The sequence below is a fragment of the Pan troglodytes genome, chromosome 13 (genome assembly GCF_028858775.2).
Source record: "Pan troglodytes isolate AG18354 chromosome 13, NHGRI_mPanTro3-v2.0_pri, whole genome shotgun sequence".
Taxonomy (NCBI): Eukaryota; Metazoa; Chordata; class Mammalia; order Primates; family Hominidae; genus Pan; species Pan troglodytes.
In genome coordinates this window covers 135,777,878-135,793,170 of record NC_072411.2, presented here as the reverse complement: position 1 = coordinate 135,793,170, position 15,293 = coordinate 135,777,878, and the positions used below count along the sequence as shown (strand labels likewise).

General features: G+C 42.0%; 1 pseudogene; it reads right to left on the bottom strand.

The window, feature by feature from the left end:
* Positions 1 to 6: 6 nt before the first annotated feature.
* On the bottom strand, positions 7 to 14,697 carry LOC107971408 (UDP-glucuronosyltransferase 1A7-like; annotated as a pseudogene).
* Between the last annotated feature and the right edge of the window lie 596 nt (positions 14,698 to 15,293).

The following is a 15,293-nucleotide window of genomic DNA, read 5'->3' as shown; positions in this document are numbered from 1 at the left end:
GTTAATATGTTTCCTATTTTATAAATATATCTTCATATGATAGGTGATATAAAATCACATATATCTTTCTGTATCTCTACAGCCCTCTGTGTGACCCTGTGAACCACAAGGAACTCAGTGTGGGTTAAGGAAGTGGCAGGATCCCACAACCAGGTAGAGAGTGAGGCTGCAGGTAACACCTCGGTGGTGCTTGGTGCTGTAACTGAAGGAGGGTGAAGGGGAGAGAAGCACTTTGAAAAGCCTAGCCTCTTAGAGTCCTACAACTTGCATCTCCTTGCCTGTTCTTGCCAAGAGCTGAAAGCCATGCCTCACTTGAAAGGCCTAAAACTGTATTCTTCCTGTTTCTTACATTATTTCACTTTCCCATGAGTTGACTGAAAAGTCAATCCTTTACCAAACATCTGCCAATCTGTGAGAGACACAACTGTGTTACAAAGTCTACTGAACCTTGTAAGAAGCCAGAACAATGAACAAAAATGCATGGCCCATCCCTATAAAAGTAATAGATGAGGGATCATCACACGATTAATGAAAATGCATATTATGAAAAACTTAAGCATGGATTTCAAATTTCTTTGCACCAAAACAAACTTATGCTAACTTGTTAAAACATGTCTGAGTAGGATCTAGTTTGAGGCACTAAGAAGGATAAGACATCAGTTGGAAAGAAGTCCCCATCAAAACAACATGAATTCTGCTACAATTGAAGCAATAGCCTAAAATTTATGCTGAGGCATGAGGGAAAAATGGTGAAATCACTGATGCTTTACAGAAAGTTAATGGGGAAAATGCTCCAAAAAATTAGCAGTTTACAAATGGGCAATTCCTTTTAAGAAGGGACAAGATGATGGTGAAGATGAAGCCCACACCAGCAGACCATCCACACATCAATTCACAAGGAAACAATTAATCTTGCTCATACTCTAACTGAAGAGGACTGACAATTAACAGCAGAAACAATAGCCAACACAACAGAAATTTCAATCAGATCAGTTTACACAATTCTGACGAAAATTTCAGTTGAACAAATTTCCCACTTGTTGGGTGCCAAAACTGTTGCAGCCAGATCATCTGCAGACAAGAACAGACCCTTCAATGGAAATTATAAACAAGTGGGATCCAGACCTTGAAGCATCTCTTCAAAGAATTGTAACAGGAGATGAAACATAGCTTTACCAGTAAGACCCTGAAGACAAAGCACAATCAAAGCAATGGCTACCAAGAAATGAAAGCGATCCAGTCAAATCAAAAGCAGACTGGACGAGATCAAACGTCATGGTAACACTGTTTTCGGTGGCTAAAGGCATTTTGCTTTATACTTTCTTCAGGGTCAAAGAAAGACAACATCTGTTTATTATTGTTGTTTTGAAGAAGTTAGCCAAATCTTTAGCAGAAAAACATCTGCGAAAGCTTGCAACTATGTTGCATCCAAAGTAAAGACTTTTATGCAATTATTAAAAGAACATATCAAATCCGTAAAGTTGTCTCTGATTTACTGGCAAGTAAAAAATCATGGCAAAGACAACATGTCCAGCCTGATAGATTTGATTTAAAAAAAATAAGTGTAAACATTTACATATATGCTTATATATAAAGTAATTTCAATAAATGGAAACACATGCATACAAAACTGCAAAGAGCATTTTACTGTAGCAGGTATTACAGGATTAGCTAAAATGAAAGTTTCATTTCTTATTGTGGTTTTAAGTATTTTTCCAAAAATACTAAAAAGGTCATAATTGCTTGGAAGCCTTACATAGGAGGATCACTTGAGCCCAGGAGTTTGAGTCTAGCCAGGGCACCATAGCAAAACCGTGTTTCTAAAAAAAAAAAAAAAAATGCAGTGGAAATTATGAACAATTAACCAACTGTATAGACATACTTATTAATGAGGCCATTATATAAAAGTTGCTAACTAACAAGCATGTGGAAGGCACAAAATAATTTTTTACATAGAAAAGAAATTTTAGATGCAATAAACACAAATGTCAAATACCAGTTCAGTAAGAAATCTTTTTAAATATTCAAATCCAGAATACTTTTAATGTGCTAAAGGAGCAACGACTTACCATAGGCACTGGCTTTCCCTGATTGCAGTTGATACCACCAATGAAGATCATATTGGGCATCACAGGTTTGGGATACTCCAAAACAAAGTCCATTCACAACAACCAAATTGATGTGTGGCTGTAGAGATCATATGCCATGACAGGTGCTTGGAGAACTTCAGAGGCTACTTTTAAGGCATTTTTGAAAAAATATGGGCAAAATAAATGCTCCTTTAAGAAGAAGATGTGGTTCCATACTCTCTCCTTAAAAGTCATGGCATGTGAAAATCCTGAGACATATCTAGGGCTGTAGGAAAGAGAAGCAGGGCTCTGTGCACCTTCTTCAAGATAATGACAAAGTATTCCTCTGGTGAAGACCACAGAGGGGAGGGAGAAATATTTGGCAACAATTAAGCCACACATAGCTAAAGGATCCAGAAACACCGCATCAAAAGAACTCTCCTTTAAGTATTCTACTAATTTTCAGTCATTAAACAAACTCCTGCAATGTGAAAAATTAAATTCTAAACATTTGGATGAACTCATTAATAGAGAAAATAAGCTTCGTACTTCTGCTTCCCATTGAGCATTGGCAAAAGCCATGAACTCCTGGTCCAGATCCTCCAGGGTGTATAAGGTTGAATAAGTCTTCACTGTGCAATTCAGTGATCTTCCCAGTTGCCAACTCACCTCTGGCCTGACTACAACCACCTCATGCCCCCTGAGAATGAGTTTCTCCACCACCGACCACATGGTGAACCAGTGGCTCCCATCCATGGGCACTACCAGCAGCTTCCCAGCCTCGGCAAAGCCACAGGTCAGCAGTAGACACACATATAGGGGGAAGGAGGCCAGTCCACCCTGCAGAAGCCATCAGAGAACTTCAGCCCAGAGTGAGCAGCTGTGATTCTAAGCTACTGTGATACAGTAGGTAGCATTTGCTGAGATACCTACTTGTATGTTTTCCACACAAGAGTACCTTATGTTCTTTGCCCTGGGGACAGTTCATGCCCTGTGCTGCAATGGGGGTTTAGAAGCAGAATTATTCAGCAATGCTTTTGGACCTTAAGAATTCAGAATGATAAAAGGAAAGTAAATTTGAATAAAGTTCATATTTTTGAAATGCGTTTCAAAGCAAAATTTCAATGTTATCCTCAGACAACCAAAAGCTCTCTGCCCAGAAAGGAACTGGCATCTCATGTGCCAAGGACAGACAGTAAGGCCCTCAGCACTGACTTCCTAACTGGCAGGAAATGGGGGCTCACCTGCGTCTCTGCAATGCACAGACATTGACACTTCCATTTCCAAACCCTGAGAGGCCTTTGAAAGGCTGAAATAAGATTGAAAACCCCGCCTCCATGAACCCTTCCAGAGATTTGATGGAATGTGACCGTCACCTATTGTAAATGGCTTTCCTCAGATATGTTGCCTGCAGTGGGGAGTCGTGGCCCTATCCTTGCCTAAGCACTCTGCTGAGCTGCCTCTCTCAGCCTGCTCTGCTTCCTCATTCTAAACAGAGCTGTAGGCCTCTGCTGTGGGCTCACCCCATCGGTCTGATGACTTGTTTCAGGAATATGTATCGGTCACCCCCAGTATCCTGAGCACCCCTTGAAGACAGAGGTTATGTCTTCTTCCTATTTTCATCCTCCTTCCACAGCACCCATGCTATACTTGGCATAGAGGAAGTTCACGGAATTCTTGTTGCATTGGGCTGAATTACATCATGGAGATTTCCATGGATTAGCCCAGCAGCGTGTGTCAGGTAACACCCTGAGGAACATTTAGTGAGGGAATCAGCAGCCAACCTCAGGGCATAATTCTTGTAGGAGCACAAGATGGCTCCCTCCAGGACGCATTAATGGGTACTAGACATTGTTTAGTCACCTGTCCCTTGGTGACTGGCGCACTGGCAGATGACTGTCCTTGAAAAACAAACATGACAGTGAGTGATCTACCTTCCCTGGAGGCTAACTTCAGTGTAGAAATCAATGAAATAGGAAATAGAAAAACAATGGAGAAAACCAATGACACCAAAGCTCACTTTTGGGGCAGATCAATTAACCTGACCAATGTCTAGCCAGGCTGATTGGAAAAAAAAGACAGAAGATATAAATTACCAATACCAGGAATGGGACAGGTAGTATCACCATAGATTCTACAGGTATTAAAATGATAAGAGAATATGGACAAATTCATGCCAATAAAATCTACAGCTTAGATGAAATGGACAAATTTCTTAAAAGACACAAGCTGTCAGACTTTACACAAGAAGAAATTAATAACACAAATGACATAATCTGTACCTTTTAAATTCAAATTGAATTTTGAATTCAAATGCTCCCACAAACAAAAAGGTAAAGTTCAGATGACTTCACTGATAACTTCTACCAAACACTGAAGGAAGAAATAATACCAGTTTCTCACAATCTAGTCCAGAAAACAGAGGGAGGAGCCAAGATGGCCGAATAGGAACAGCTCCGGTCTACAGCTCCCAGCGTGAGCAACGACGCAGAAGACGGGTGATTTCTGCATTTCCATCTGAGGTACCCGGTTCATCTCACTAGGGAGTGCCAGACAGTGGGCGCAGGTCAGTGGGTGCGCGCACCATGCGCGAGCCGAAGCAGGGCGAGGCATTGCCTCACTCGGGAAGCGCAACGGGTCAGGGAGTTCCCTTTCCGAGTCAAAGAAAGGGGTGACGGACGCACCTGGAAAATCAGGTCACTCCCACCCTAATACTGCGCTTTTCGGACGGGCTTAAAAAACGGCGCACGACGAGATTATATCCCTCACCTGGCTCGGAGGGTCCTACGCCCACGGAGTCTCGCTGATTGCTAGCACAGCAGTCTCAGATCAAACTGCAAGGCGGCAGCGAGGCTGGGGGAGGGGCGCCCGCCATTGCCCAGGCTTGATTAGGTAAACAAAGCAGCAGGGAAGCTCGAACTGGCTGGAGCCCACCACAGCTCAAGAGGCCTGCCTGCCTCTGTAGGCTCCACCTCTGGGGGCAGGGCACAGACAAACAAAAAGACAGCAGTGACCTCTGCAGACTTAAATGTCCTTGTCTGACAGCTTTGAAGAGAGCAGTGGTTCTCCCAGCACGCAGCTGGAGATCTGAGAATGGACAGACTGCCTCCTCAAGTGGGTCCCTGACCCCTGACCCCCGAGCAGCCTAACTGGGAGGCACCTCCCAGCAGGGGCACACTGACACCTCACAGAGCAGGGTATTCCAACAGACCTGCAGCTGAGGGTCCTGTCTGTTAGAAGGAAAACTAAAAAACAGAAAGGACATTCACACCAAAAACCCATCTGTACATCACCATCATCAAAGACCAAAAGTAGATAAAACCACAAAGATGGGGAAAAAACAGAATAGAAAAACTGGAAATTCTAAAAAGCAGAGCACCTATCCTCCTCCAAAGGAACGCAGTTCCTCACCAGCAACGGAACAAAGCTGGAGGGAGAATGACTTTGACAAGCTGAGAGAAGAAGGCTTCAGACGATCAAATTACTCCGAGCTACGGGAGGACATTCAAACCAAAGGCAAAGAGGTTGAAAACTTTGAAAAAAATTTAGAAGAATGTATAACTAGAATAACCAATCCAGAGAAGTGCTTAAAGGAGCTGATGGAGCTGAAAACCAAGGCTCGAGAACTACGTGAAGAATGCAGAAGCCTCAGGAGCCGATGCAATCAACTGGAAGAAAGGGTATCAGCGATGGAAGATGAAATGAATGAAATGAAGCGAGAAGGGAAGTTTAGAGAAAAAAGAATAAAAAGAAATGAGCAAAGCCTCCAATAAATATGGGACTACATGAAAAGACCAAATCTACGTCTGATTGGTTTACCTGAAAATGATGGGGAGAATGGAACCAAGTTAGAAAACACTCTGCAGGCTATTATCCAGGAGAACTTCCCCAATCTAGCAAGGCAGGCCAACATTCAGATTCAGGAAATACAGAGAACGCCACAAAGATACTCCTCGAGAAGAGCAACTCCAAGACATAATTGTCAGATTCACCAAAGTTGAAATGAAGGAAAAAATGTTAAGGGCAGCCAGACAGAAAGGTCGGGTTACCCTCAAAGGGAAGCCCATCAGACTAACAGCGGATCTCTCAGCAGAAACCCTACAAGCCAGAAGACAGTGGGGGCCAATATTCAACATTCTTAAAGAAAAGAATTTTCAACCCAGAATTTCATATCCAGCCAAACTAAGCTTCATAAGCAAAGGAGAAATAAAATACTTTATAGACAAGCAAATGCTGAGAGATTTTGTCACCACCAGGCCTGCCCTAAAAGAGCTCCTGAAGGAAGCACTAAACATGGAAAGGAACAACCAGTACCAGCCGCTGCAAAATCATGCCAAAATGTAAAGACCATCGAGACTAGGAAGAAACTGCATCAGCTAACGAGCAAAATAACCAGCTAACATCATAATGACAGGATCAAATTCACACATAACAATATTAACTTTAAATGTAAATGGACTAAATGCCCCAATTAAAAGACACAGACTGGCAAATTGGATAAAGAGTCAAGACCCATCAGTGTGCTGTAGTCAGGAAACCCATCTCACGTGCAGAGAGACACATAGGCTCAAAATAAAAGGATGGAGGAAGATCTACCAAGCAAATGGAAAACAAAAAAAGGCAGGGGTTGCAATCCTAGTCTCTGATAAAACAGACTTTAAACCAACAAAGATCAAAAGAGACAAAGAAGGCCATTACATAATGGTAAAGGGATCAATTCAACAAGAAGAGCTAACTATCCTAAATATATATGCACCCAATACAGGAGCACCAAGATTCATAAAGCAAGTCCTGAGTGACCTACAAAGAGACTTAGACTCCCACACATTAATAATGGGAGACTTTAACACCCCACTGTCAACATTAGACAGATCAACGAGACAGAAAGTCAACAAGGATACCCAGGAATTGAACTCAGCTCTGCACCAAGCAGACCTAATAGACATCTACAGAACTCTCCACCCCAAATCAACAGAATATACATTTTTTTCAGCACCACACCACACCTATTCCAAAATTGACCACATAATTGGAAGTAAAGCTCTCCTCAGCAAATGTAAAAGAACAGAAATTATAACAAACTATCTCTCAGACCACAGTGCAATCAAACTAGAACTCAGGATTAAGAATCTCACTCAAAACCGCTCAACTACATGGAAACTGAACAACCTGCTCCTGAATGACTACTGGGTACATAACGAAATGAAGGCAGAAATAAAGATGTTCTTTGAAACCAAAGAGAACAAAGACACAACATACCAGCATCTCTGGGACGCATTCAAAGCAGTGTGTAGAGGGAAATTTATAGCACTAAATGCCCACAAGAGAAAGCAGGAAAGATCCAAAATTGACACCCTAACATCACAATTAAAAGAACTAGAAAAGCAAGAGCAAACACATTCAAAAGCTAGCAGAAGGCAAGAAATAACTAAAATCAGAGCAGAACTGAAGGAAATAGAGACACAAAAAACCCTTCAAAAAATTAATGAATCCAGGAGCTGGTTTTTTGAAAGGATCAACAAAATTGATAGACCGCTAGCAAGACTAATAAAGAAAAAAAGAGAGAAGAATCAAATAGATGCAATAAAAAATGATAAAGGGGATATCACCACCAATCCCACAGAAATACAAACTACCATCAGAGAATACTACAAACACCTCTACGCAAATAAACTAGAAAATCTAGAAGAAATGGATAAATTCCTCGACACATACACTCTCCCAAGACTAAACCAGGAAGAAATTGAATCTCTGAATAGACCAATAACAGGATCTGAAATTGTGGCAATAATCAATAGCTTACCAACCAAAAAAAGTCCAGGACCAGATGGATTCACAGCCAAATTCTACCAGAGGTACAAGGAGGAACTGGTACCATTCCTTCTGAAACTATTCCAATCAATAGAAAAAGAGGGAATCCTCCCTAACTCATTTTATGAGGCCAGCATCATTCTGATACCAAAGACAGGCAGAGACACAACAAAAAAAGAGAATTTTAGACCAATATCCTTGATGAACATTGATGCAAAAATCCTCAATAAAATACTGGCAAAACGAATCCAGCAGCACATCAAAAAGCTTATCCACCATGATCAAGTGGGCTTCATCCCTGGGATGCAAGGCTGGTTCAATATACGCAAATCAATAAATGTAATCCAGCATATAAACAGAGCCAAAGACAAAAACCACATGATTATCTCAATAGATGCAGAAAAAGCCTTTGACAAATTTCAACAACCCTTCATGCTAAAAACTCTCAATAAATTAGGTATTGATGGGATGTATTTCAAAATAATAAGAGCTATCTATGACAAACCCACAGCCAATATCATACTGAATGGGCAAAAACTGGAAGCATTCCCTTTGAAAACTGGCACAAGACACGGATGCCCTCTCTCACCACTCCTATTCAACATAGTGTTGGAAGTTCTGGCCAGGGCAATTAGGCAGGAGAAGGAAATAAAGGGTATTCAATTAGGAAAAGAGGAAGTCAAACTGTCCCTGTTTGCAGATGACATGATTGTATATCTAGAAAACCCCATCGTCTCAGCCCAAAATCTCCTTAAGCTGATAAGCAACTTCAGAAAAGTCGCAGGATACAAAATCAATGTACAAAAATCACAAGCATTCTTATACACCAACAACAGACAAACAGAGAGCCAAATCATGAGTGAACTCCCATTCACAATTGCTTCAAAGAGAATAAAATACCTAGGAATCCAACTTACAAGGGATGTGAAGGACCTCTTCAAGGAGAACTACAAACCACTGCTCAAGGAAATAAAAGAGGATACAAACAAATGGAAGAACATTCCATGCTCATGGGTAGGAAGAATCAATATCGTGAAAATGGCCATACTGCCCAAGGTAATTTACAGATTCAATGCCATCCCCATCAAGCTACGAATGCCTTTCTTCACAGAACTGGAAAAAACTACTTTAAAGTTCATATGGAACCAAAAAAGAGCCCGCATCACCAAGTCAATCCTAAGCCAAAAGAACAAAGCTGGAGGCATCACACTACCTGACTTCAAACTATACTACAAGGCTACAGTAACCAAAACAGCATGGTACTGGTACCAAAACAGAGATATAGATCAATGGAACAGAACAGAGCCCTCACAAATAATGCCACATATCTACAACTATCTGATCTTTGACAAACCTGAGAAAAACAAGCAATGGGGAAAGGATTCCCTATTTAATAAATGGTGCTGGGAAAACTGGCTAGCCATATGTAGAAAGCTGAAACTGGATCCCTTCCTTACACCTTATACAAAAATCAATTCAAGATGGATTAAAGACTTAAACGTTAGACCTAAAACCATAAAAACCCTAGAAGAAAACCTAGGCATTACCATTCAGGACATAGGCATGGGCAAGGACTTCATGTCTAAAACACCAAAAGCAATGGCAACAAAAGCCAAAATTGACAAATGGGATCTAATTAAACTAAAGAGCTTCTGCACAGCAAAAGAAACTACCATCAGAGTGAACAGGCAACCTACAAAATGGGAGAAAATTTTCGCAACCTACTCATCTGATAAAGGGCTAATATCCAGAATCTACAATGAACTCAAACAAATTTACAAGAAAAAAACAAACAACCCCATCAAAAAGTGGGCAAAGGACATGAACAGACACTTCTCAAAAGAAGACATTTATGCAGCCAAAAAACACATGAAAAAATGCTCATCATCACTGGCCATCAGAGAAATGCAAATCAAAACCACAATGAGATACCACCTCACACCAGTTAGAATGGCAATCATTAAAAAGTCAGGAAACAACGGGTGCTGGAGAGGATGTGGAGAAATAGGAACACTTTTACACTGTTGGTGGGACTGTAGTTCAACCATTGTGGAAGTCAGTGTGGCGATTCCTCAGGGATCTAGAACTAGAAATACCATTCGACCCAGCCATCCCATTACTGGGTATATACCCAAAGGACTATAAATCATGCTGCTATAAAGACACATGCACACGTATATTTATTGCAGCATTATTCACAATAGCAAAGACTTGGAACCAACCCAAATGTCCAACAATGATAGACTGGATTAAGAAAATGTGGCACATATACACCATGGAATACTATGCAGCCATAAAAAATGATGAGTTCATGTCCTTTGTAGGGACATGGATGAAATTGGAAATCATCATTCTCAGTAAACTATTGCAAAAACAAAAAACCAAACACCGCATATTCTCACTTGTAGGTGGGAATTGAACAATGAGAACACATGGACACAGGAAGGGGAACATCACACTCTGGGGACAGTTGTGGGGTGGGGGGAGGGGGGAGGGACAGCATTGGGAGGTATACCTAATGCTAGATGACAAGTTGGTGGGTGCAGTGCACCAGCATGGCACATGTATACATATGTAACTAACCTGCACAATGTGCACATGTACCCTAAAACTTAAAGTATAATAACAATAATAAAAAAATTAAAAAAATAAAATAAAATAAAATATAATTCAGATGGAAAAAAAAAAAACAGAAGCATGTGAAATATCCTGATTCATTCTGTGAGACCAACATTACCACAATACCAAAACAAGATAAAGATGTGACAATATAGAAAAACTACAGACCCTCATGACCTTAGATACAAAAATGTAAAACAATATTTTAGCAAATCAAATTCAATAATGATATGGTTTGGCTGTGTCCCCACCCAAAGCTCATCTTGAATTGGAACTCCCACAATTCCCATGTGGCGTGGGAGGAACCTGGAGGGAAGTAGTTGAATCACGGGGACGGGTCTTTCCCATGCTGTTCTCATGATGGTGAGTAAGTCTCATGAGATCTGGTGGTTTTAAAAATAAAAGTTTTCCTGCACAAGCTCTCTTTCTTTGCCTGCTGCCATCCATTAAGATGTGACTTGCTCCTCCTTGCCTTCTGCCATGATTGTGAGGCCTCCCCAGCCATGTGGAAGTCTAAGTCAATTAAACCCCTTTCTTTTGTAAATTCCCCAGTCTCAGGCATGTCTTTATCAGCAGCATGAAAACAGACTAATACAGTCAATTTGTACCAGTAGAGTGGGTTGCTACTGAAAAGATACCTAAAAACATGGAAGCAACTTTAGAACTGGGTAACAGGCAGAGGTTGGCACAGTTTGGAGGGCTCAGAAGAAGACAGGAAAATGTGGGAAAGTTTGGAACTCCCTAGAGATTTGTTGAATAGCTTTGCCCAAAATGCTGATAGCAATATGGACAATAAAGTCCAGGCTGAGGTAGTTTCAGATGGAGATGAGGAACTTGTTGGGAACTGGAGGAAATGTGATTCTTGTTATGCTTTAGCAAAAAGACTGGCAGCATTTTGCCCTGACCTAGGGATTTGTGGAACTTGAACCTTAGAGAGATGATTTAGCGTATCTGGTGTGAGAAATTTCTAAGCAGCAAAGCATTCAAGAGGTGACTTAGGCGCTGCTAAAGGCATTCAGTTTTGAAAGGGAAACAGAGCATAAAAGCTTGGAAAATTTGCAGTCTGACTATGTGATAGAAAAGAAAATCCCATTTTCTGAGGAGAAATCCAAGCCAGCTGCAAAAATTTCCATAAGTAATGAGGAGCCGAATGTTAATCCCCAAAACCATGGGGAAAATGTCTCCAGGGCATGTCAGAGGTCTTCATGGCAGTCCCTCCCCACCACAGGCTGGAGGCCTAGGAGGAAACAATGGTTTTGTGTGCCAGGCCCAGGGCCCCCCGCTGTGTGCAGCCTAGGGACTTGGTGCCTTGCATCCCAACTGCTCCAGCCGTGTCCAAAAGGAGCCAAAGTACAGCTCACACCATGGCTTCAGAAGGTGCAAGTGCCAAGCCTTGGCAGCTTCCATGTGGGGTTGAGCCTGTGGGTGCACAGAAGTCAAGAATTGAGGTTTGGGAACCTCCCCCTAGATTTTAGAGGCTGTATGGATATGCCTGGATGTCCAGGAAGAAGTTTGCTGCAGGGGCAGGACCCTCACAGAGAACCTCTGCTAGGACAGTGCAGAAGGGAAATGTGGGTTTGAAGCCCCCACAAAAAGTAACGACTGGGGGACTGCCTAATGAAACTGTGAGACGAGGGCCACCATCCCTCCACCCCAGAATGTTAAGTCCACTAGTAGTTTGCACCGTGCACCTGGAAAAGCCACAGACACTCAATGCCAGTCTGTAAAAGCAGCCAGGAGGGAGGTTGTACCCTGCAAAGCCACAGGGGCAGAGCTGCCTAAGACCATGGGAACCCACCTGTTGCAACAGCATGACCTGGATGTGAGACATGGAGTCAAAGGAGATCATTTTGGAGTTTTAAGATTTGACTGCCCCAATGGATTTTGGACTTAATGTAGTCCCATTATTTTGGCCAATTTCTCCAAGTTGAAATGGCTGTATTTGCCCAATGCCTGTACCCTCACTGTACCTAGGAAGTAACTAACTTGCTTTTGACTTTACAGGCCCATAGGTGGAAGGGACTTGCCTTGTCTCAGATGAGACTTTGAACTGTGGACTTTTGAGTTAATGATGAGACTTTGCGGGACTGTTGTTAGGGCATGCTTGGTTTTGAAATGTGAGGACATGAGATTTGGGAGGGGTCAGGGTGGAATCATATGGTTTGGCTGTGTCCCTGCCCAAATCTCATCTTGAATTATAACTCCCACAATTCCCACATGTTGTGGGAGGATCCTGGTGGGAGGTAATTGAATCATGGGGGTGGGTCTTTCTCATGCTGTTGTCTTGATAGTGAATAAGTCTCACAAGTTCTGATGGTTTTAAAACAGGAGTTTCCCTGAACAAGCTCTCTTTCTTTTCCTGCTGCCATCCACATAACATGTTACTTGCTCCTCCTTGCCTTCTGCCATGATTGTAAGGCCTTCCCAGCCATGTGGAACTGTTAAGTCCATTAAATTTCTTTCTTTTGTAAATTGCCCAGTCTCTGGTAGGTCTTTATAAGCAGCATGAAAATGGACTAATACAAATAAGATTTTAAAATATGTAATACATAAAAAATCATAAACCACAAGCAAATGAGATTTATCCCTGGGATGTAAAGCTGGTTTTAACTTTAGAAAATTAATCAAGGTTGTACAGTCATGTTCACAGCAGCTTAACTCACAACAGCCAAGAGGTGAATGCAACCCAAGTGCCCATCTCCATATGAGTGCATAAGCAAAATCTGGTAACAATGGAATAAAATTCAGTCTTAGAGAAGGAAATTCTGACACATCCTACAACATAGATAAACCTTGGGAACTTTGTGCTAAGTTAAATAAGCCAGTCACAAAACGACAACTGGTTTAATCATTCTACTTGTATAAGGCACCTAAAATAGTCAAATTCACAGAAGCAAAGAGAGGAATGGTAGTTGCCAAGGGCTGGGAGGAGGGAGAATGAGGAATTATTGTTTCATAGACCCCAAGCTTCAGTCTAGGAAGATGAAAAGAGTTCTAGAGATAAATGGTGATATCGGTTGCACAGCAATGCGAATGTCCTCAATACTGCACTGTGCACTTAAAATGGTTAACATGATAAATTTTATGCTATGTGTATTTCACCACAATTAATGATAAGATAAAGAATTTTTGTAATAATTGGTCAGGCATGGTGGCTCACACCTGTAATCCCAACACTTTGGGAGGCCAAGGTGTTTGGATAGCTTGAGTCCAGGAGTTCAAGACTAGCCTGGGGAATGTGGTGAAACCCCATCTCTACAAAAAAATACAAAAATTAGCCGGGTGTGATGATGTGTACCTGTAATTCCAGCTACTAGGGAAGCTGAGGTGGGAGGATTGATTGAGCCCATGAGGTCTAGACTGCAGTGAGCCCTGATTGCCCCACTGTACTCCAGCCTGGGTGACAGAGCAAGACCCTGTCTCAAAAACATACATACATACATAAATATAACAAAAAATTATTCAATGTAAAACACGAAATAAATAAACCAGAAAAGAAAACCATGTAGTCATCTCAGTAGGCGTAGGAAAAGTGTTTGACCAAATTCAACATCCATTCTACATTTTTGCTTTTCTTTTTCTTTTCTTTTCTTTTTTTTTTTTTTTTAAGACAGGGTCTCACTCTGTCACCCAGGCTAGAGTGCAGTAGCACAATCACAACTCACTGCAGCCTTGGCTTCTGAACTCAAGCAATCCTCCCACTTTAGCCTCGCAAGTAGCTGGGACTACAGGTACGTGACACCATGTACAGCTGATTTTTAAATTTTTTTGTAGATAGGGGGTCTCACCATGATGTCCATGCTGGTCTGTAACCCCTGGTCTCCATTGATCCTCCTGCCTCAGCCTCCCATGAGCCACTGTGCCCAGCCTATTCTTGTTCTGTTTTGTTTTGAATGCGGAAGTTCAGGACAGGCCCTTTTGGAGTTCATAAATGTGGTCACCTGTCTCATGTCACCTCTCTGCTTCATGACCCTCATAGGCACAAGGCAGCAGCTGAACCTACAGCTGCTCCACCTTTCTCATGCTCCTCTGTCAGCTTCTCCCATACCTGAGACAGGTATGTGATTAGCTCTGTGAGGAAGGGTGCCAGCTTCTTCTGAAGGCCATCCACATTTTCAAGGTAGGAAGCATTGAGAACTGTCCAAGTTCCAGTCCCTTCTGTGGGTCCTGGATTCTCCTCGCTGTCCCCACTTTGCATCCGTCTACCCTTCCTGAAGACCCACCCTGGGGTCCTTAAGCTCCAGCATCAGACACCAAGGCCATTTGCAGCGATCGTCCAGCCAGCTCCCACCATGCCTGTGGCCAATCCCTCACCATGTATATGCATAGCGGCTCTGCTTCTCTCACTAAACCCTGACTGCTAGAGACTGGAAGCAGGGGCTGTGGCAAAGTAACACCTTGTACAATTCTTGACTCGAAATACAAGGGGCAGAAGGGAGAGGGGCAAGGGTAGAGTCTAGACCACAGCTCTATTGCAGTTTCTGCAGGAAACACAGATAGGGCAGGAGAAACAGTTTAGGACAGGCTAGTTTGAATAATTTCAGTGGGCTCTGAGCTACAAGGGTGGGCCCTTTGCTGTCTCTAAGAATTAACTGACCTGCAGAGGGACACTGCATCCCCAGTAAGAAAGTAACTTTAAGATGCAGAAACATTACAACATACAGAAAATGTAAAAATACAAATAATATAGCAAGTATGCTTTCTTTTCTCATGACTAAATACCCAGCAATGGAATAGCTGTATTCTATGGTAGGTGTATGTTTACCTTTTTTTTTTTTTTTTTTTTTTTTTTTG